This window comes from Cyanistes caeruleus, chromosome 13 (genome assembly GCF_971803275.1).
Source record: "Cyanistes caeruleus chromosome 13, bCyaCae1.hap1.1, whole genome shotgun sequence".
NCBI lineage: Eukaryota > Metazoa > Chordata > Aves > Passeriformes > Paridae > Cyanistes > Cyanistes caeruleus.
Window position 1 is genome coordinate 15,689,060 of NC_141713.1, and position 23,442 is coordinate 15,712,501.

The 23,442-nt window shown below is 38.3% G+C and overlaps 1 long non-coding RNA gene across 2 annotated transcripts in view; it reads right to left on the bottom strand.

The window, feature by feature from the left end:
• The window catches only part of LOC147650727 (uncharacterized), a 105,041-nt gene that overhangs the window by 35,805 nt on the left and 45,794 nt on the right, over positions 1–23,442 (bottom strand). For both annotated transcript variants that reach the window (XR_015275857.1, XR_015275858.1), the window contains exon 6: positions 581–655. This is a non-coding gene — a long non-coding RNA (uncharacterized LOC147650727). The remainder of the gene's footprint in view (positions 1–580; positions 656–23,442) is intronic.

Sequence of the window (23,442 nt, forward strand, 5' to 3'; positions counted from 1 at the left end):
AAACAAAGAGTACAAGGAACATATTTCTAACACTGAAGAGTTTTACAATGAATGATTATCCAGCTAATTAGTGAAATAAATAATAATAATTGCCTGTCCCTCCTCATTAGACTCTTAGAAAGAAAATGGAGCCCCAAAGCAGAGTTCTAGCTTTTGTTTTGAAAAATTAGACTTTGTCACAATTTTATTATGACTTTGCCAAAAAGCCAGTCCTCTTGCACAATGAGAGGTAGAAAGAATGACAGGCAGATTGACTGATGGAAAAGATGTCCATATTTAACTTAAGAATAGTTTTGAGATGGTAATTGAGTAACATTATATGGGTACTCTGCTCCTGATTTACCCCTTCTGGAGAGTCTGGACTACCAGTGAGGATCAGGTGGAATAAATATCCAATGTGTGCTTTTGACAGGGTAATCTGATGGATTTCAGGCTTATATAAGCTATGTAAATTGTAGATAGTGTATGAATTGATTATGCATCAATGTTGTTAATATATCAAAACCCCTTCCCCTTTATCGCATGCTCTTCAAGCTTTGACCAAAATTCTGCTTGCACATGGCTGATATGTTTGTCCCACCTTTAGATTGTCCTCTTGTAGTCCACTGTTTTCCAGACTTCTCTGAAAATTCTACACTTTACACAGAAATAGTGTCTGCAAAACAAAACATATCTGAACACACGATGCTGAAGTAATTTCATTGGCTTCTAATGAGGCAGCGAATCAGCCTGGAGGGGTCTGGTTCCAATGTGATGCTGGCATTAAATGGAGTTATTCACATCACACAACCAATCAACCTCTCTAGACTTTAATATAGCTCTCAACAATGTTTCTCCAAAACAGAGGCCTTCAGAGGATTAGCACAAGAACCTTTTGTTCACTAATATGATATCATACATTACCCCCAAGTACTAGCAAGATCTTTGACTATTGTCCAAGACTATTAAACAGAACATTCAATATCCCCTACATAGCACAAAAGAGATGAGGCTAAAATATGGATATGCTTTCAAGAAAACACATGGAATGGTTTACTTATTTTAACATCACTCCTTGCCAAAATCCCAGTATGATCCATATAAAATGTCCTGTACATCCTCATGCAAAGCTGTGCCCCCAATCCTGAATGCCAGTTTAGGTGCAGAATGTAATTAAGATAGTTAGGAGGACACCAGAGTTTCAAAGAGCCTCCTTCAGGCTGTAATATTATAACCCTGAAGCACTTCCAAACATTTTGTTGTAATGCTTTATCATTTTAGTTTTTCAGATATTAAGCTTCAATTTCCAATCTAAAAAAAAACCAAAACCAAAACAAGTCAGCCCCCACCACCAAACCAGCAAACCCTCAAGATAATCTTCTGACTTTCCCATCCTTTACAGATATTAATTTAAAATGTCATATAAAGCCACAGACTTTCACTCATGCCAGATAAGGAAACTTGCTGATGGTGTTCCAAAGTTTTTCCCACCACAGGGTTAAAATTGGCATTTTTGAAGCATCATTTCTGATTATATTACCAGAACATTTACACTTCTCTAACTCCTTTGTTTCTTTGGCTGTGCTCCCCAGTAGAGTAAGAATTCATAATTTTTCTCATCTTTGTGTTGCACATAGAACAGAATTTCTTTTGTCATTATAAAAGAGTCCTGGAGCAAATTCCATTGACAAACACACAGAACGTCTAAATAACTTTCATTTCCCAAACAGAAAAGTGTGATTCACAGCACATAAACAACTGCTTCTCTCTAACTCCTAGCTTACATCTTCACATTAATAAATGCTTTTTCAAGTTATAAACAGCAGCATGTTTTCCTTGGGTTTTTGTTTAATTCCTGATAACACATCCCACAGATGACATGTAATGCACCGGATGGAACTGGGAACAGCTAAAGTGAAGGAAAACAACTCTTCCACAAAACCTCAACTCTCTGGAAATACATACAAAAATGGAATTCCCAGCACAGAGTTGCTGAGGTGTCCACATGAAAAGCATGTCTCCTACATTCATTTTTATGTCATGTTCTTCAACTGTGTCTGGATAAAACATCAATATTCTTCATTCTCATGCCAAAATAAGTGGATTTGAATTAAGCAAATAATGCTTTTATATATCTAAAATCTCAGATGAAAACCCTGAAAAAAACTCAGAGCTGTTCAGAAAGGCATCAGTGTTCTTATTCCCCAGATGTTCAACTTGGGCTCATTTCTGATCCTAGCTTGTGAGATAAAACTAAATTATACATTTACATATATATTTACTATTTGGTAAATAGTTATATTATTTTACTTTCTTGGTTTCCAGATAATTTAGTGCCAGCAGGATCAACTGTATCATCATACCACAGTGTCCCAGAAAGCAAATCATTTAAACAGTTCAAACACAGAGCTTGCTGCAATCAGTTTGAGATCCTTCCCAACAGCAAAAATCTAGTTATGAAGGCAAGTCAGTTCAGCTGCTGAGGCCTTCAGATCACACTCTGAATTACAGATGCAAAGAGCTGCCTGTGTTCTTCACCTGTCAGGCAGTGATGGGTCTCTACTCTTCACCCTATGGACCACACCAACTCTTTCTTTGTCACATCCATTAATGTTAGTATGCAACACCACGAGAGATTGTGTCAACACATCTCTGCACCAAGATAAAAACTGTCAAAACAAAAACTTCTTTAAATACTGTTCTATCAGAGGGTGAGCCAAAGCTCATGAAAATCAATGGAAGTTTTTCTTCTTCACTGCAACGGGGAAGAGGCTTTTCCTCTCTAAATAATGTACAAAAGTACTACACAAAGGTATGCATCCCAAGAAGAAAACAGTGCATTAAGGCAATCACAACCTACCAAAAAGCTGGACAAGCCAAGTTCATTTTTAAGCATAGTTTTGAATGGAAGTCACATTGCACACAGTATCTATTTATTACAACAGTTGTATCACACATCTAAAATGAAAAGTGAAAATACTTACAACCTGTTACTTTGGGAGAAAGACAACTATTTTGCCTGAATCTTGAGTAAAAGGGAAACAGACCCCCTCTCTCTGAACAGTAACCAAAAGCTCTCATTAAAAGGTTCCTCTGTTTTCATTGATTATTTTGTTACAAGAACACCTATAAATCTGATTGAATGAGGTTTTAGACCTTTATTCCAGATAATTTCCTCTACTCATGTGGACTTTCTCAGGAAATGAGATTTAATGAGTAACAGTCCTTACTGATAATCACAGGAGAGCTCATTAGCTTTCTGTCAGATTTGTACCCATTATTTGCCCTCGATATGCTTGTGACTTACTAGAGCTAAATAGGACACAACAAAGAAAGCAGACTTACACAGATAAAGAAATACAATGGATTTGAAATACTATAGAGATAAATATTTCTCCTTAATTTATTTTGAGAACTTAAAGGAAAAAAAATCAACATGCCTTCTCTCCTTTTTTAGCCTACTTTCTCTATTGTGTTGGCATTGCTGACAGCAAGACATGCAGAATTAGAGAAAATTAAGACTGACATTTGAAGACTCCTTGGAGATACAGTAGCAGAGAACCAACCTAAACAGTCCAAAATACAAGGCACTGGGGACCAGAACACATTTCTGTTCCAGAATATAAATTGTGGTTTACCACAATCCTACAAAATCTTCAGGCTATCAATGACATTGATGTCAAGGAGGGGCGGCTGAACCTGTTTTTTGACCTGCCCCTCCCACGTTTACAGCTGCTTATGTCCATTTCAGACCCTGCAGGTTGGGTTCTTGCCCCTCACCAGCCCTGCACAGCCTCCTGCAAGGCCTGGCTCAGCTGGCTGTGCAAGGAACTCCTGAGCCCCATGGCTGCAGCACTGGGAAAGATGTTCCTGCTCTCCCGTGCTCGGTGGGGCAGCAGGGCTCCTCTGAGAGACCAGGAGATGGGAACTGTGGGTGGAGGAACAGTAAGGCCATGCACATCTCCTCAAAGGGAGCCCAGGGAAGCTGTGACTCTTACGTTTCCTGGGTTGTTCCCGGCATTACTGATGGAATGCTCTTGGTTCCTTGTGAGGTGCTGGTTCCAGCTGACTTCACAGCTGGTCACTTGCTTAGAAAATGTTTCCTTTTATCCCTCTCCACATCTGTCACAGAATTTCTTAGTTGAAAGGGAAAACTTATTTTGCTTCCTAGAAAAGGAAGCAGAATAAGTGCAGGGTCACCTGGCACTCTCACAAGCTGCTTTCACAAAATACTCCTTTTTCCAAATATATCTGAAGGACAGCCCAATAAGCAGGTGTCAAACCCAGGAAAGGATTTCACTAGATTGTACTATTGTAAGTATTCAATTTATCCAGGAAATCACACATAGCAGAAGAAAAACAGAAAACTAGAAATGAACAGCTTTCTTGAGCAATTCACTGTGGTTCCAATCCCCAAAGCAACAAGTACCCTTCTCATCTTAACAGGCAATAATATTTTGTTTTAACCCTCTCCCTTCAGCCATCCTTTATACGCCTTCTCCTGTTCTTCACTCTATCTTGTCTCCCCATTGTGTTCTCACATTTTACAGGGAACAGCAATGGTTGCAAAGGGACTTATAAAGGCTGGAAGGGTTGACACAGAGGAATTGCCAAAGAAAAGGGAATTCTAAATTTCCTATTTCCAGAGCTCATCAGAGCTGACACAAGCCCCTTCTCCATAAAATTCTACCAGTCTCCACATATTATAATGTTAATGCAGTTTATATAAATAATGGGAAAATTCTGAAGACGTGTGTTTTTAAATGTATTGGTAACTCTGGTTAAGTAAAGGAGTTTTCACCAGCAATGAATGTGACTACAACTTTCTAGCATGTTTATTTTATAACCATTAACACACTCTAGATGGACCCAAGCTGGATTCCATCAGACAGAATGAAGATAAAACTTAAAAACACATAACATATTTTGTTACTTATTTCCCAACTATTTCAATGACCTGTTTATTCTCTGTAAAGAGAATTGTTAAAAAACAGAAACTTTCAGTGAATAGCAGCTTAAAAATCATCAGATATCAATGAGGAAAAGACAATTAAATGGGATCAAAGCCTTGATCCACTCCTTTTTCAATTGGAATTGAATTCATTTCACACTTGCACACTTCAGTACATATTCCCTTTGTACCCACAGCACTCACAGAAACACACAATCTTCATTTTACATTTGAAAAATAGGTGTGCAAGTGGTTATTTTTCTGTATCAGAAAGAAAAGTCAAATATACACAGCACCAACTACTCCTTCAGAAATGAAACCTTGTTAGACTTTCACAAGGCTTCCATTCACTAACATCTGAGCACTTCCATTAATGTCATTTTTGGTAGTTGTCTTCACAACCCACAACCTTCCCTTAAGGTAGGAAATACTTTTATTTTCTTTCTTCAGTTGAAGAAGCAAGGCAGAGCAATCTTCCAGTGTTCCCAAAGGAAGTTCAGAAAGGAAAAGGGGCACAAGTGTTTTATGTCCTATGCTAGCTTAGTTTATCATGAACCAGCCCTGCAAGTTCACCAGGTCTTGACGTGTGCTTAACTGTAGGTGCAACCATGCAATTCTCCACCCAGGAACTTGACTGAAAGCAAAGAGCTCAAATAATCCAAATCCCTTTCATGCCTTAGACTTTATGGTGTTCTGCACAAAATCTCACTTTTCTCCAGCTTGAATAAACTTTTGATAAAAGTTTAGGTGATCATGAGATATACACCCATCTTTGGCTTTTTAAGAAAGTGACCTTGGTCACGATGTAGATTGATGGGCAGAGTAACTGGCTGAGATCAGGAATTACTGTTCTGTCACTGCCTCAGGTCAGAGCCCTGAGCAACTATAAATGGAGGAGGGGAACCAACCTGTAAGAGTCTGAGATCAGCCAGTGCAAACTTGTATTTATACAAGCTGTAACAGCTCTGCATTTTCAAGGAGTAATGTAGCTTTTAATCACCAGTTTAATAGGTTTAGTGGATAAATAGCAGTTTCACATGTCTGCTCTTTCCTCTACTTGGCATCTCTCACCTCCTCAGAAACTTCATGTTGAGATAATCTTTTCTTCCCATTAAGAGTCTTTCCAGTGGTGGCTACTGAAGCTACAAGTTTCCTAGCCCAGCACTTGGAGGGGGGCAGGGAGCAGAGAGGCAGCTGTGCATAGGAGCAGGTTGTACTAACATCAAGCCTTCCTGAAGATCCCAGACTATTTGCCTATTCAGATCAGTTGTACATTCATGTTTTTTTCATCTGTCATTTTCACAGCAACAGAAATTGCCAGCTTTTTATGCCATTATATAAGCTTCTTTTTTTCCCCAGGAAGCTAATGAAGGCTGAGACATTGCAAATAAAGATTGCAGGTGTGATTCCAGCTCAGGATGACTTCAGGGTTCCAGTGCCAGTCATTAATCACCTGACCTGCGCTTTCTGGGTTTATGATTTTGACAAAATCTCTTCATCTGAATTATGGCCTTATATGTAGGGCATGTATTCTTCTATATACAATTTTTAAATACAGAGTGAAAGAGCACGGAAAAATTAGGATCAATGACTTAAAAAATCTAGTCCTTTTATGGCACAGGCAAACAGAATGCTCTTGACTTTAACCTATGTGTTCCACTTCATATGTGGTGTATTTTTCATACATCATGGGGTTTTATAAATTTGCTGTATAAAGCACGAGAGCTACGTTACCAGCAAAATAGAAAGAAAACAAATATGTCAGGGTAATGATGCCAGGACAATTCCTTATTGAAAAAACCAGTTTATTAATACCTTATTGCTACAAGCTAGATCTTAATATCATCTTGGGTCATTTAGAATCTTATTAGGTATTCTGATGGTGGATGAATAATCCTGTGATAAATTCTTTGCCATGTCCTTCACAGTTGTCATAGCAGGATCATAAACAGCATTTATAACAATCTAGCCTGAAGGAAAAGGCTTACAATGGTCTGTTTAACATGCAGGAAATATTCAGATCGGCCGTGTCTGGTTAAATTTGAGACCCACAGGAGAGATACCAAAGTTAAATGTAGCATGGGTTTCTCTGAAGATTAGCTTTAGAAAAGGCTTTGGGTCAGGGACAGGGGGACTAATGCCAATGATATGGCCACAAGCAACCTTCTTTCAAGAAAGTCAACTTGAATAAAAGTGGTGGCTACAAGTTACTTTCTTACTGAAAAATCACCACGTCAGGTTACTTGAGCTGCTACTTAAGGAGCATGGTTGAAATTATTTGCAATTATATTTCTTGGTGCTCAGTCAACCTACTTTAGTGATTATTATATAAAAAAAATAATGCATACACTCACACTGTGAAAAATACGCAGATATTTGCAGAGCTATAGGATGTCTTGCCTACACTGTGCAACTTCTCAAACTTTTGTAAGCTGATAACTGAAAGCTTCAGAACAGCTACAAAAGTAACGTGGGTAAATTCTAGGAAAAAAAAAATACTGCTTTGAGTGGTACATTAAAAAAATAAACTCCAAACAGCCTACACATATAAACACACTGAACTCAGTGGATCACTTACAGCTGCTGTCACTCACTGCCACATTCGAAGGTACAATACCAGTTCTCCAAGCCTAAGTGCAGCAAGTGCCTCTCAACTCTCAACCACTAGAATTTTTCAGAACTGGCATTAATTTTCACCCCTTACAGTGGTACAAATTAAAGCTCAGCCAAAACTAACCCTGCAGGGCCTGTCAGGCACATTTTCAGGAGAGTGATAATAGACAAGTGTGGCTCACTGGAAGAAGTTGTGGTGGCGCATTTAAGTCCAGACAGATACATACACAAACTCTCTACAATATCTAATGCTCTCTGCACAAGGAACTCAAGCTGCCCCTACCACCTGCAGAAATGGATTTTGCAGATATCTGTGTGCACACACAATCTTTATACCAACACAGAGACACAACACTTCCCAGGGCAGCACACACAGCAGGAGACTTAAATAGGTGCAGGTCACATTCTCCACATAATGAGCTGAGTACAAATTTATGTACTCAGAATTTGTTCCCAACATGAAATAAAAAATTGTCACTTTGGGAATGCATCAGTAGAAACAAAACCACAGTAATCACAGAGGAAAAAAGAAAAAGAGCTTTGAAAGGAGTAGTTAGATCAGATGTGAGCCTGCAGAACAACATACTCTCCAAAGGCTCTAGGCTTGGAGTACTATGTAAGTTCAGCTGAACTGGAGACATATTTATTTTTCCTTGTGACTAGAATCAGTTGTCCTGGTTTGGTCTTTGCACAGCTCTAGCTGGACTGAAGGAGAGCTCACTCATAGCACTCCAGCTGCCAAAGCAGAACATACCTGTGTCAGCCACAGTGCAAACAGGATGGTATCTCAGATTCTCACATCTCTAAAGCAATGGCAGGAAGGATATGGAATTATTGCACTTGGGAAACAGAATTGCAATGGCCTTTTTTTTTACTAGTAAAATTATGTCTTGAAAAACCATGTTTCCTAATGAAGGGTGAAGGTTTTAATTATATTTATTTTTTTTACAATGTGAGATTTATGCCAATAATCTTCCTTATAAATTAAATAAAATCTTTAGTATACTATGACTGAACACAATAAAAAGATAAAATTATTTACCTTCTTTGCAAAAAAATCCCTCCAAGACACTCATAAACCTTTCTATCTCTGTTTTGATGACAACAGCAGTACAAAGAAGTACTACATGGAAAGATTACTGTATTGGATGCAGAGATAAACACTTAACCAGACTGAAAAAGCAGGAATGTAAAATTAATACACTTAAGATTATGAGTTAACTGAAAGTCTTTGAAGATTAAAATTGTTAGTATCTTTCTCTAAGTGCACAAAATCCCTCCAAGGCAGCTCTCTTGGCATAGTCACCTAAGCATATGAATTTACAAAAATCTCTCCGATGTCAACACATTTCAAATTCTAGGTTCTCATTAGTCTTCTACTAAAAAATTTAACTGGGGTGAAGGAATCTCTTTTACAAGCTAAAAAGCCTTTTCCTTTTGTCTCTAAACTTAAAATAAATAAAACTTGCTTATCTTAAAATAAGATAATGTCTCTCTGCCTTCAGAATACATCCCTGCAGCTCTTTCAAGCTGACCGAAGATCTCAGCATTGTGCAGTTTTCTTCCCCCTCCCCTCCTCATGCACAATCCATTTTCCTGCTGAAATCAGTGGGACTTCTGCCTCTGATCTGGTCTCATCTGAACCATATCAATCAATTTCCTGTCAGTTTTATTGCTAGTATGAAAGCTCAGGTGGGGCAGCAAGACTATCTCTGATTTCATAGCATTTTTACAGTGCTATGCAATAAAACAATGGAGTTTCTACAGATATGACCCAAACTAACATTATTTGACAAAATTTGAAGGTAGCTCTTAAACTGACATAATCCAGCTGGTGACATAATCTAGCTCCACTGGGCTGCTTTTAATACTAAACTCATATGAATTTATTTTTATTTTTTTAAATGCACATTACTACATTTAAAATTTTTAGCCCTTGCTCAGCATTTCCATTCAGCTTGTGAAGCCCACCAAGGTAAGTGTCTAGACAGCTTTCACAAACAATCCGCTACAAATCTGTCTGGGGAAGCTGATTTCTGTCCAGGTGCTTGCCCACAGCTTCTTGAAGTGCCCCTGGTAAAAGATGCAGGTATAACCTATGGCCAGAGGCAGGATACAACCCAGTATGAGCCCATTCAGATAGAACAGAGCTTGGTTGAGTTTCCTGGCATAGATTCTCAACTCTCTAAAGTGAGCTAGGCAGCCTGCTCTAGGGTAGGGTGATCATGATGACACAAGAAGCATCTTCTCTCTAGCCTACTATTCCCCTCAAACCCAGCTCTCTGGAGTATCTAGAAAAGTGCTGAGGCTCAGCAGGAACCATGAGAAGAAAGGTTTTTAAAGATCAGGCACTGTCAACTCCCAGCTAAATACCCTCAGAAATTTTGTGAGTTTGGGAAGTTAATTTTCAATTGGTACCTGTGACAGAGCCTTAACAGCAACACTGCATAAAGAAATTAACATTCAACATTCATCTCATTGCCAAGGACCCTCTCCTGTATACAGAAGTAGCACACAATCGTGATTACAAGAATGGAATTGAAATAAGCTTGCCAAGCGTGCTGGTTAAAATATGAGCCCCAGCATCAAAAGGTTACATTTCTTTCCCAGGTATTAAGGAGAAGGAGAGTTGGTCAGTGGCTCAGGGGACAGAGGCTCAGTAGAGCTGTCCCGCTTTCTGGTGCAGACGGTCCCAGCCAGAGGTCCCTGTTGCAGCTGCAGGCCAGATCTAACCTATGGTTTGTGGAGTGAAGCTCAGCCAGCTTAGCCTGCCTTGCTGCAGTCACAGCTTCAAGTGCCTTGAGTGGAATCAACATTTTTAGGGATATGAGTCCAACCTTGGATCTTGAGCAACTGAAGTCAGTTCTAGTTTGAGTGGGCAAAATATCTTAGAATTATTTCTTGGATGTGAAAGCCCTGTAACACATTAACAGGGAAGTTGATGCCTAGGTCAAATCACCTCAGAGGTTCAGCAATACAAGCACCAGGAGTACAGGTCAGACTTCAACTCACTGCTGAGATGCCATTGCTACTGCTCCAGAATGAATATGTGAGAGCAGTGTGTAACACTGCAGAATATTCCTCATACTGCACTAGCTCCCAGGGAACTGAAGTGACAGATAAACAGTGGGCAACACTGGCTTCCAAATCACTTGGAGCAAAAAAAGATGGTAAATACTACTGAAGGAAAAAACAGTATCCCAGTAATTCCGAAGGGAAGAGATTTTCAAAATTCCCTTACTTCTCCAAATTAACTTGCATTTGATTTTATATCCTCAAGTCTGAATGAAATTCCCCCTCCTCATTCACTCCCCAAAAAACAGAAGTATTTGTTAAGAGGTTTTCTGGGGCCTGGCTTGGCACTGCCAGTGAAACACCTCTTCCATTTCCCTCATGCACTGAGATTCATTTAAAAAACCAATTTCATTGAAAATGTAGATGTACACTATAACTCAATATGTGGCTGCATACATATTCCCCACTGGAAACCAGTCCGGTGTCCAAATTGTAGCCATGCTTTTCTGCACCTTACTGGATATCTGCAAGTACCTAAAGCAGCTGTCCTTTGAGGCTGCTCCACTGTGAATAAATAAATGTTTCTGGAGTACAAACCATTCATTAGATCAATTGCTGATACAATTCCCGGGGAGTGAGCACTCTGTACACTCCCTGACTGTCTTAAGTGTTGCCAATTAGAGCTTAAATGTCTAATTAACAAGAAATAGACAGAGTTCTCTACTGCTGACTTTGGAGGAGTATGACCAATAACTCTACCTGCACAATACAAAGAGATGAAGAGAATGAGAAAGTGAAAATTGAATGAGTTTAATAATGTCTGGACAGCCTTAATGTATATCTAGATATATATATATATACACACACATACAAACACGTGTATATATAAGTGTGCATATTTGTATATATATATGTCCCTGGAGAGACTGTAAACCCACCTGCATGCATTCCTGTGTCACCTGCTCCAGGTGACCCTGCCTGGTCCCTTCCAACCCTGACTGTTCTTTGATTCTATGAAATAATGTGGGTATAAATTTTCTTGGTTTATTTTTTGATACGTAGTTTATTTTAGAATATATCATCATCGGTTTCTATTGATTTCTGCTTGATTTCTCTTGGCTTCTCATAGAAAATACAATTATTTTTGTTATAATTTACAATTATTTTGTAAAATAAGAACCTATAGCACAGTTAATTTAGTAATAATAGTTATGATCCTGGAATTTAAGTGTTTGAAAGCATCCTCGTAAGCAAATAAGGTATGGACCAGACTGTACTTTTCCTTTAAGAGCATATCATGTATTATTGACATTCCTCTTACAACAAATGAGACAGAGAAAAGGCAACATAAGAAACACTACAATGCAAACTTCATTGCGAGTCTGAGCAGTTCATCAATAGAGATTATGAACTGCTCTGGTTGATTTAGAGCCAGTTGCTCAATATGCTGATAAATACCTTGCTCACAAACAGCCCCAGCATTATTTCTCAGGGTTCAAAGCAATTTTCCCCTCTTGACCAGGATTAGACTGTACAACTGCCAAGAGCTACACAACAAATGCAGTTTGGTGTTACCTAGAACAGAAATCTGCTGAGAAAGACGTTTGAAACTGGCAATAGATGCAGGCACTGCAAGTAATTTTTCTGCATAGATGGATGATGCAACAGAAACCAGCTCCTACCATAAAAAACTACAGTAGCAGATGTTAGTGAAATAATATTTAGCAATGACATAGACATCCTACAAAAGTCAACGAGGAAAAAATTTTCTCAGATACACGTGTATGTTGTTAATCATAATTAAGGCAAGTGTGACAGTTTCTTGGCAACAGACACTGTTCTCTTCCCTGACAAACAAATCCTGCAGGAATACTCTCTTTCATTACATCAAGCCTGCAGTTCTTTATACTAATATCCTCCACTTGGAACACCCCAAGTCATAGGGAAACTTTTGTTTTGTCAATTGTTTTTTGCCGGGTAATCCCATGATGACCGCCACCAAAGAAAAGAGCAAGTTTCTCATTAGTAAAGTAAAAGGAGCTTTAAAAGCCAGTACTATAAACAAGCACAAATTATACTGTTGTAGGCAGGGGTGGGAGAGCAGGGACAAAAGAGAGATTCAAGATTCACAGTATCCAAGTTAGGGAAATAATGCCAACCATATCCTACAAGGAGATTCAAAGCAGCACATGGAAAAGCAAAGCATGACTACCCTAAAAGCAGTAAGTGGATGACAGTCACTCTGAAATGTATTTTTTACTTGCCTAATATATCTAATATCTGAATAATAGCATGTTTAACATCTGGCTATCAGGACCTATGTGTAAACACTACCAAGAAAGCAATTTATAGTATATGAGTGTACATTATACATATATAAAATAAGTACACATATACACTCACTACTGACCTTTGAGTAATCAGGGGATTACTGATTCTTCAACAACAGAAACCTGATGGTTTACAGGGAAGCAGGCATTTTCAGAGAACTTCTGTAATCCTCCCTCCTTTTAAAAACACTTTTTGATGGCAAGGTTTTGGTCAGCTGAAAGTTTCTCACTCAAAAGAAGTAACATTTTACCATGATGCATTACTTTTTTTATAAAAGGAAAAAAGGCTGAATAAAGAATGCTGAACGATTTAAAGAATAAGCCATAAATGCATGTATTAGCTAAAAGGCTTGCAAAGAAAAATGGTTATGATTCTAAAAGACGGTGTAAATACCACTGAGAGAAAAGAAATCCCTTACAGTATATATAATTACATTACTGATAATTATATCTCAGTAATGAGGAAATTACAGTCAAACACCAGCAAAGCATCTCACAATAAATTGTACAAGTTTATGGAACAATCTCTTCAGGGAAGTGTGGAAACTCCCTACATCATCTGAAAGCCATAAAATGCAGGAGATGAAACACATTCACAATGTGCTGTGGGGATGATACTGAGCAGAAGGAGAGATGGACTGGCCTTTTCTATTTCTCAGTACGGTGAGCCTGGCAGTGGGGTTTAAAATCACCACCTCTGCTGTCTTCCGATTTTCTTGTCTGTTCCTGGCTGTATCTCATGTTAGTGTGATCCCACTGGGTTTAGCAATTAGCATGAGGAAAGCAGTATGATAATCAGAAGAAATTAATGGTTTAAAAACATAATCTTACACTTCCCATGAGACTTGTTCCATACAACTGGGCTCTCAAAAAAAAAAAAAAAAAAAAGAAAAAAAAGAACAGGTAATTGATTCTTATTAAGAGAATAATCTGCCACAAAATGCTATCCATGTGAAAAAGATGTTAAACATGTTCCCTGACTGGCTTTCCAAGGAGAAGAGGGATCCCTAATGCCACCTTTGCTTTTGCACCTACTTGGAACAGCTGAGCACAATGGATTTTCATGTGCTAAAAACCAGCAGCTGGAAAAGGGAGCATGATGTGACAATGAAACAGAAATCTCTAAATAATTTCAATGAGAAAAGATAATTTCTCCACTTTTCTCAGTCAGTTGTGTGGAGAAGATAGGAGAGCTTATGAATCATGGATAAGCTATATATACTGTATTTGACCATGTCCATTGCTGAATTTTTATACTCCTCTTGGAAAAACTGAGTTACAGACTTTATTCCCATGGTTAACAACACTATTAAACATGTGTATTATTTATTCTGACTTAATTCCTGTCTCACTGCATGGTTTACTAATGCAAAAAAGCAGTTAAGTAAAGCAGAAAACTCTCAGTAAATGTCTAGTCCTGCTTCCATAGGTGTGGAACCTAAGTGGACCTTTTAGGGACTTTAAAATAGAAATTAGATAGAGATACTCCAGCACTTCAGTCCAAAATAATGCTTCCTTATACTTAGTAAGTCAACCAGCTCTTGACTAAAATAATTTTTCGAGGTTGCTATTCTAGGGGGAAAATAAATTTTTCGTATAAATCTTTTTGACAAAACAGTAGAGGTGCTTCAACTCTACGATTATTTTATACTTTATAAAGCATGAGCAGCACTTTTCCTGTGAACCTTTTCATTAGCCGTGCTTGCTCTGAATCACACAGAGCAGCCGTGCCTCGGACATTTGCCGAAGTCCAAAGGCTCCGTGTAAACTTTTCCGTGTTGCTGCAAACCCAGCCCCGCGGTTCATCTTCCCGCAGCTTGCTAGCAGCTCACACGGCACGGAACAGACTGGAAATCCGTGCGATCCAACGCCACCTGCTGATGCTTGTCCACTCTCACAGGGGGACTTAAAGTTACATTTTTCGTTTCCAAGACGGTAAGCTAAAAAGGTTTTAAAAAAAAAAAAAAAAAAAAGTAGATAACATTCCCAATCACAGAAAGTTGTAATTAAAATTTTTAAGTGTCTGTAAGATGTAAAAGCGTTACTGTTAACTCTAAATCTCAAGACCCCAAAAGCTTGTTTTGTTTTTGGGGTTTTTAAATTGTTTTCTTTTGTTTGTTTTTAACGAGACAGTTTGTATTATAGCATGGCAAGAGCAAGCCACGTGGGGAAGGCAGATCGGGAGACTGAGGTCAGCGAGAGGCAGCTCAAACAAAACTGAAATCAGCCACCACCAATTTATCCTTGGCTACAACCCCAGCGGTTTCATAGCAGAGAGAGAAGAGCCCTCCCTGCAGCAGAGGTGGCTGCTGGTGCCTCCTCACATGGCTCTTCCTTCTTCCCGGGACACGAGGCCACCACCTCCACTCTCCCATCCCAGTGCATCCCGCTTTACCTGGGAAAGCTGCAGCACGTTAACCTAGGGAGGCCTCGTTTGAAGGGATACCTATCACACACATCGGGAATCTCTACATCTCTGAATTACAACTGCTTTTTAACGCACACAGCTTGTGTTCTTCACAGACCTGGAGCCCCTTTCAGAACCAGACACCAGCTTGCAGCATCCTGCCCTGAGTGGCTCCAAACACAGCATCTGTAATATTAGTCCAGGAAAAACCAGGAGAAATGCTGTATTCAGACAGATATCAAAAGAGTTCTTTTTCCCCAGGGACAGTCTGCCTGCCCATCCTGCTGGTTTTGTCATTCTGAGAGCTCAACACAACTCTATTAGGATAAATTTTGTCATAAGATAAATTGCATGCTCGAAATGCTTCCTGAAGTTTCAAAATCCACAATTAACAATTTCATATTCATAATGTAAGCATCAATACATCTTCCTTGGAAAGAAACTACCATCTGCATAAATTTAATGTGTACTTCATTACAGTGCTATTGTGGTAGCAATATCATGGCATTATCTCTTGTGAAGTATGAAAATATGTGCTAGAAAAATATATTTTCTATATTTTCTTTGGTGACATTGTGGTTTCCTAGGTTGTTTTCACAGGCTTCACAAAGCAAGAAGATATGTTCACAAAATATATTCATGATTATGGGGGAGAAACAGTCCTGACCCTCAGAGAGTGGTAACAGGCACTGCTTTTTTAGGTTTTATAAGGCTGGACATCTAAGGCCAATGGAAGCTCACCATGACAATTGAGATGATTTTTTTGTGTAATTTATACTGTGCAATGGAATATTAACCTGTAGAGAAGCTAATAAAGCAGCCAATGTTGAAAAGGCAATACCTTCTAAAATTCAAAGTATTTAAAAGGATGAATATTTGTTAAGTGTCTTTTTGTGCTGTCTAGTGCCATCTTTTGCACTTTTGCAAAAGCATGGCCTGGGAATAAATTTTCTTTGGTTTTTCTTAATTTCTCAGTACTGGAACTTTGTTCTATCTGCTTGAACTGGGTTAATTTACTAGAAAGCTCTCAAGGAGCTAGACATTTTTTCCAAGCATTAGATGCTGTATGTCACAGTCAGCCCTTTGGAATTAGGAGTAGATTCCATAACAGATATATAATAGCACATGATTGACTGTATTCTAAGATGGAAATAAAAGAGAAAGTTGTAGAGAATGTGGAGCTTGCAGAGGATGTTCCCGATGCTTTCTTCAGTCAGACTGGATGCTAAAGGGGCACATGGAGTAGCAGAGCTGGCAGTTCAATCTGTTTTGCCCCAGATCATTATGGTTATAAATTATACTCATGTCATACAGTAAATAAGCCTGATCTATAGCAAAGATACATTATTTGTTAGAACGACTTATAGCAGAGACATTCCAACAAATAATACCATTAGAAATATTAATGTTTACTATTTCCTTTTGTAAAGGAAGGAATAACACCAATATCAAAGAACGAATGGCAAAGAGCAGTTAAAATAAAAGTCTTTGATCCTCTGCCATATGGTTCATCAGGCCTAGCTCCATAACACTCTTCTCTGAATCTATAAAACAATTCCATAATTTGCGGACTCAAAGTCACCCCAAAGTATACAGAGCTGACTACAAATAAGAATTAGTCAGAACTGTGAGCCACAACAGAAAACAGTAGCTTATTGTTATTCTGAATCTAAGGAAAACACTCTGGTGAGAGGAGGTACAGAATTTCAGAGCTGTTTCATTGGTAGGGGTAGGATTTATACATACTGTATAAAAAAGGAATTTTTCTATAACTACATAAATGAACAGCCACCCTCTGAAGGGCAATATGCAGTTGGTTTCTGAGGCACTGATGCTTTGCTTTTATCAAGGACTTATGGAAGTTTTGGCAACAGTAAGAAGATATTTTCTGACTTCAAAACTAGAGACCGTCTGTTAAACACCCTGTTCTCCAGCATTCTTTTCTTTCCATCTAGTTTGTATTTTTATTATGAATACTGTGTTCAACTTCTAATTTTCTAATCAACTGAAACAGCAAAATACTGATTAATCTAAATGATAACATAATTATAGTGAAATCAGATGCGCCACTGATTGAAGGCAGATGAAATCTGAAGAGAGTGATTGGTGCCTTAAAAATGACAGCTCAGGATAACAGCAGGAAACCTAAAAGGATTTTTAATGCTAATGTTACAGTTGATAAGTAAGCCCTGTGACATAGGGCTATTTAGAAACATAGAAGGAAACAAGATTAGGGTGGAGATTTTTTTGTCACAGAATCTCCTAATTCTTTGTCTAAGAAGTGTCATCAGTGAAGGAAAAATAATTCAGTAAAGGATGGTCATTATTAAAATGATTCATCTACCTCTCCTTCCAAATCACTCCAGCTACATGTCAAGATCATTTGAAATTTCTGGTTTATTTGCTGATCTGGTAAAGGTACTCTAGTTTCTCTCAAATTAGCTTTTGGTCTTCTAGAAAAAGAAACATTCTATTTCATTTTCCTTTTCTATTCCATGCATCTCGGGTAGCTTCTGACTGACCAGGAAATCTAAGTCTAAGTTAAAAATGGTCAAGATGGCTTCTTAATTTTTAAGTGGTCCTGTCTTACTTTGGACTTTCACAACTCCAGCATTTCTCCTCATTCCAGGTATCTAATAAATTCTTCCTCCAAATAATTTTTAAATGAGCAGTGATGTACTTAAATGGCTATTTAAGAAGCCATAACATTCTATTAAAAAACCCAACCAAACTAAAGAAACCAAGAATTATGTGGCAGTAAGACCACTAAATCTATCACCACTGTAGTATAAAGTTCCATCTCATCCAGTGACTCTGGGCATGTTATTCCCCATTCTCACATCCTAAGATGTTTGATCACCCCAGAGCATGGGCAGAAGAAATGAATCTCACTCTTCATCTGTTCAGATACCCAAATTTTCATTGTGCCAGAAAAATACTTGTACTGCAGGCAGAGTATCATAATGTTATAGACTGAACTCCCCTCCTCATTTCTTTGTTTCTTCCCTCAAACAAATTCTGATACAAGTTATTTAATTCCTACTGCCTAAATTCCTTTTTTGGTAGCTGAGTGTCATTATTCTCTACTACCTTACTCCAAAATGCAGGGTAAGTCACAGTGCTGTCACAGAAATAAGAAAGGAACCCCAGTTACAATCGTAATGGGTAACTTGAATGTTGCAACAGGCTTTTGATCCATCCCTTTATGTTGCTCATTACTCAAATTCCCTTAGAGCTTACCCTATTTTTTTTTTCACTTGATTTTTACTTAGGCTTCCATGTGGGTTTGAGATCGAGATTCCCAAGTTTCTATACTATCACTTCAGCTCTGATTCAACAGTTTCTTATCTGATCATACAAAAGACAGAAGCAATTTTAAATTTAACTTTTTCTTTAAGCCTTTTTACAGACGGATATATAAGAAGTACAGGTCATTTTTCTAACATGAATTTGTCAAGTCAGAAAACTGAATACAGTAATGATGCATTTGGAATTTGCTGCTCAAGCACACTTTATAAATGCTTTCTGATGTGGAAGGACCTGAAGAATTTTGACTGGTGAATCAGAGCAAACCAACTAACATCCATCTGCCTGTGTCATTTGTCTCTATAGCAAATAATCCGTAAGGTATGGACAACTCGGAAGCTACTGAATACACTCAAACATATTTTATTACAAGAAAGGAAATTCCACGATATTTCTTTCTTCAGAACAGTGTCTATAGCATTTGTTGTCCTTGGCTGAAGTTCCACAAAACTTCTATCCCCTTCCCATTTTCTTTTTAAAGCTTCTGTTAGCACTCAGAGCAATCTGTGATCAAATACAGGCTAAGTATTCTGATACAAAGCCATCCTATTAGACGTTGCCTGAGTGAAACCTGATTTTTCTGAACTTATCTTGTCTTCCATAACATGAAACAATTAAAGATGAACTGCATTAATTTTACTAATCTTTAGTAGATAAAATTTGAATTAGGTTCTCCAAAGGGAGGGCTCAAATGTGTGTTTACCAGTAGAAGATTGACAATGATTGATCAGAAATAAAACCAGAATGTTTAGTCAAATTAATTTCCTGGTTATTTGAATATAACTCACATTTTATTTAAGGTTGTTTATCTAGAAAAACAAGATTGCCACTGGAAACAAGAAATCCCTTAGCTTTCTTCTTTCCACTGGCAATCTGCTAACAGCAGCAAATTACATTCAAATTGCACATCAGCTAGTATTAGTATTAATTGTAAACTAACCTCAGTTCACTTAATTGTGGGCATAATGAAGTATTACAATTAGCCATAATTTATTATTTAAATAAGAAATATCAATATTATTTAGAGCAGGTGCCAATTACAGCAGGCAGTGAAATATGTTGCCAAAAAGGACTTCAATTAGAAATTCAATTTCAGCAAAGACAAAGGTCCCAATCACCCTGTAAAAGAGCCAAGAGCAGCGATTTGCATGATCTCTGTGGGGAAGGCAGGAGCGTGGAGCTCACCTGCTCTGTGCCCCGTGGATTTCAGGGGAGCTCTGGAGAGGTGGTTACAGGCACACCTACAGAGCTCTGCAGGACAGCTAAATACAGCACTGTACAGCAGAGAGAAATCACTGCACTAAACCACCGCTTTCAACATTAATGTACCAGTATTTGACCTTAAAATTCCTTTGGTCAAAGTCACATTTCATATCTATAGTCACTGCTGCTTGAAATTCTCTTTGGTTAATACAGTGATAAATACAAAACCTAGTTTCAAAGGATCTGGATGCAAAAACTCTAGGGTTGAATATGTATTCCTTTTTCAGTATTTTAAAACTTTCAAGATTCCTTCCTGGCTTCTTATTCCAGTTCTCGTCAGTTTTAAGCAAAGTAGTAAATGCTGAAGTTTAAATCCCCCCTGACATAAATTTGGATTAAAGATCCTTAGCTCTCCTATTAAAAAATAATGTATCTAGTTTAGTGTTTTTACACACAGTTCCCTATCAGGATGAGGATATTCACCCAAAATACTCATGTCAAACTTATTATTAGGTAGAGTAACCAATGCTCTTGTCAGAACATGTTTGTCTTTGCAGTAAGGAAACTGCATCCACCAGAACAGTATCTGCCCAAAGTAGAAACAAGAAGCATCTATAAAACAGCCTAGACTAATTTACACTAATTAAACTTTATACAATGAATAATATGCTAGTGCTGCTAAAATCTAAATTTCTCAGCTTTCATATACCCTCACTTCTTCCTACCTCAGTTTGTATAATTATAAATTAGATGTAGCAACTCCAGGTTTGCAAAGCATGAAACATCTCAGGGGAAAAAGCCAAAACAACAAACAGGTTTTGCGTATTCCATGATTCCCTAGAAGTGCTTCTGGGTTATGTTTGACTCTAAAACTGGGGCTTTAAAACAAATGGTGCCAACAACAAAACATATCATCAATGATTCTTTTAATTTTTCTGGTATGCAGAAGCATTAGTCAGTTCTTCATGTTGCAGTAATACAAAGCAAGGAAAATATTTTGATTAGCTAGGAAATGTTGAAGAGAAAAATTGCAAGCTGAAATATGCTGCAAGTATGCTCAAGTTTCAGCCACAGGCCCATGGTGATAGAACTTTTCTTGCTGTACATTAAGATAATTTCAGTATACTACAATTATGTGCCTAATTAAAATTAAGAAATTAGAACACAGTTAAAAGGAATGATATTTTGCTCACAGCTAATTTCATTAAAGTATTAATGAACAGGACTCATTTTATGGCTAGAGGGCAACTACTTTCTGCAAAGTACTTCCATGCTAGCTAATTTATTCATGCATGAAAAACAATCCAATGAGAAATGAGTGAGCCGGGAACTGCTGGTCCTAATTAAAATATTTAAAACACCATGTCTATTCTGTTCCATCCAGCCAAAGACCTAAGCTAGGAGCCAGCACGATACCAATTAACATGGAACAAGCAAACACACAACACCCACAGATTCTGATTAAAGTGCATATTATTGCACCATACAATATATTGTTCTACACATGTATGTAAATGTTTAATTAACCCATGTCTAAATCTCTGTAATGTTCAGGAATTGATACTCTAAATCCTAAACAAGTGACAATCAGACTGCATGATGTTCACTTTTATTTATAACAATGCTTTCTTAGCACACTCATTGGAGTCATCCTGCAATTTTTGCGCGGTGAATTTCTTAAGGGAGGGAGGCGAGGCAGAAGCAGAAGAGGAAAAAGGAACAGGCAAAAGATTTTCTTCTCTGCATTTTAGACAGCAATGAGATTGCTGGTTGCCAAAGGCTTGGAAATGGAACGAAATGTTGGGTTAGCCTCAGGTAATACAATATTTTTCATTAATAATTGAAAGAAGAGCCTGGGACTAAACCCATTTGTCTGTCTTGGACGCCAGCAACAAAAACAAAATAAAAGCGCTTCCTTTATAAACCAAAGAACTGTTTGTGGGGGAAGAACCCAAGGGATGGTTCCCACTAGAGAAGAACACTGCAAAGGCTCAGAGAGAAGTTGGAGCCTTGCAAACTTAGTAGAAAGCAGGATCAGAAAAACAGAAAATTCTCTAAACTTTACTTCATACACAGATGAGAAAAATCTGAGTTCAAGGAGACTTGAAAAAGCAGAAATTTGCCTCAGTTTGCACCATCATAGGTCTTCCTTTTTGAAAAGTTTCTAGGGTTGTTCCTTTACCCTCACTTAAAGCATTTAATGAGAAATCTGGTTCCCCATAGATGTTTCTCTTCCCCTTTTCTATGCCATTCCCCTAAAAAACTCATATACCAATTTTTTCATTAAATGCAGCGAGTGGAAGAAATTAAATAGCCTTTCCTTGCTTTTTCTGGCCTATTGGGTAGACTATTTTCCACCCTTCCCTAAATGACAAGCTTTGCAACATATTGATGGAAAAGAACCCAGAGTTGCCAGAAACCTCACCAGAGAAGCTCTTATGAAAAATCTTCCTATTATCAAACCATGACAATCTGTTATCACAGCTTGTACCCGTGCAAATTAATGTGTGTCCAGTCTTCATGCACTGGCTGTGGATGGGTGAGACAGGAGTGAGCTCACACCCACTCTTACCCTTCCCAGGCTCAGACATATTGTGCCCTGGACTTGCTCCTCACCTTTCTCTGGCTCAGTGGCAGAAACTGAGTGCTGTAATCCTTCAGAGACCTACATGGCCAAAGAGGGAAAAAGGCAGGAAGAGCCAGGAAGCTCAGGAAGACCAAGGATTTGCAAGGCAGGTGAGGTCTGAAGGCAGAGGGCAGTGAAAGGCTGCAAGGAGCTTTTAAGGAAGACGTACAGGCCAAGAACAATTAAAGTTCCTGGCAGAGGGAGCAAAGAGAAATGTTCATAGGGGAAAAGAGCAAATAGAAGACCTGAGGAACAGAGAACTGAAAAATGACAAAGAAAAAACACAGTGGAAGGAGACATTCTTATGGGCCAAGAGTCATGAGCACATCATCTCAGGTCAGGTGAACCCAAAGAACAGAAAAACTAACAAGAGACCAAAGTAATTACCCAGAAGTACTGAAATGAACAGTTTGTGTTTCAACACTGATAGAACTGGCAGTTGAAATTCACTCGTGCCTAAGGCACATCTAAACCACTCCAGAGAAAACCACCTTGCTTTGATAGCATTAGTTTGCAGTCAGGAAGTTACAACTTCCCATGAAACACATTTGCACCAAAATCAGTTTCAACACCCCTGCTGCTGCCTTTTACTGAAAGCAAATGCAGACTGTAGTGTCTTCTGTGACAGAACAATCCTATAGCTCCACATGTACCTTCTGGTCTTTCCTACCAATTTAAGCAGTGAGCTACACTGCACATCCCACTCCAATTCCTATTCCCTGATCAGTCTCTCTGCTGCCAAAACAGCACAGCTGGGTCAGATTCAGGATCCAGTTTGAGGTACAAGACAAGAAAGATGACTTAAGGCTACTTTAGTCCATGCTCACCCTCTGCTGTTCTTGCACTCAGGACAATTACCTGACGAAGCCCATGTCTCATGACCAATGCATAATCATTTTCAGACATCAGGGGTGTTTATTGCCAACTAATGTTGTTTCTCTTTGTCAGTATTTTTAGTGCTGAACTGGAAAAATGTACCAAAAGATTCCATAGTTCCATATTCTAAAGCCTG